We start from the raw sequence: 1,406 nt of genomic DNA on the forward strand, positions 1-1,406 counted from the left end.
AAATAAGACCTAAACCAATTAAGTGCAGTGCCACCAATACCCACTACATCATGTAATCGAGAAATTAGAATATTGTGGTCTACGGTGTCAAAGGCAGCAGTTCAGTCGAGCAAGACAAGAACAACATGGTTACCAGAATCACATGCCAGAAGGAGGTCATTAAAAACCCTTAATAATGCAGATTCTGTGCTGTGAAGGGTTTTAAAACCTGATTGAAAAACCTCAAAGATGCCATTTTCATCTAGAAAATCTTTCAGTTGACTAAAAACAATTTTCTCTAAAACCTTGGAGAGTAAAGGCAGCTTGGAAACAGGCCTATAGTTCGCTAAAACTGTGTGATCAAGGCCAGGTTTCTTAAGCAGTGGCTGCACTACTGCATGTTTGAAATTTGCAGGAACCATACCAGAAGACAGACTGCTGTTAATAATGTCAAGGACATACTGTTGTATACTAGGAAAAATTTCTTTAAAGAATTGTGGAGGGACAGGATCCCGTGGGGAACCTGTGGGCTTAATATGGCGAACCACATCCTCTAAAGTGGAGAGCGTCACAAGCTCAAACTAAGTGAAAACAGCAGCGCAAGGGACAGAGACAGAGGGTCAGAGTCAGGAGCTGTGATGAGAGCCCTGCTGGTGACAACCTTTACAATAAAAAAGTTCAGAAAATCATTGCAAATCTCAGGAGAAACTTCCAAACAGACATTCAAAGGAGTATTAAGAACAGTGTCAATGGTCCTAAATAACACACGTGGGTTATGACGGGTGGAAGAAATAATATTTGCAAAATATTCCCTTTTTGCATCTTTAACAGTGTTCTGGTAGCGATGCCAGCAGTCTTTGAGAATTTGAAATGATGCATGCAGTTTATCCTTTTTCCGCTTCTGTTCTGCTCGACGACATTCCCTCTTAACAGCACGACTGCTCTCATTAAACCAAGGCTCAGGTTTAGCCTTAGGCTGCCTGGTTTTTAAAGGAGCCACAGAGTCCATGATTTTTTGACAGCAAGAATAAAACCAGGAATTTAGCTCTTCTGTATCAGAGGAAACAAAGTCAGAAGGGCCGCCGAGCTGATTAAAAGCAGCAGAAAACTGCGCAGCAGTGGCGGGGTTAATAACCCGACAGCACCGAGTAGCAGCACCAGATCTAACTGCGGTACCAACGTTGAATAACACAGGCATATGATCTGAGAGTGCACAGTCACAAATCTCCAAGTCAGTGACAGGCAGACCATATGGCAGAACAAGGTCCAGTGTGTGTCCGTGCTCATGTGTAGGGCCACGTACGGACTGTACCAGGCTAAAAGAGTCAATAAGGCTTAAAAAGTCCTTTACCAGTGGCTTATCAGGACAACATACATGTATATTAAAATCTCCAACAAGAAGAACACTATCATAGTTGGGCATAATC

This window comes from Pundamilia nyererei, unplaced genomic scaffold (assembly GCF_000239375.1).
Source record: "Pundamilia nyererei isolate P.nyererei 1_Seehausen unplaced genomic scaffold, PunNye1.0 scaffold00232, whole genome shotgun sequence".
In the NCBI taxonomy this organism is placed as follows: Eukaryota; Metazoa; Chordata; class Actinopteri; order Cichliformes; family Cichlidae; genus Pundamilia; species Pundamilia nyererei.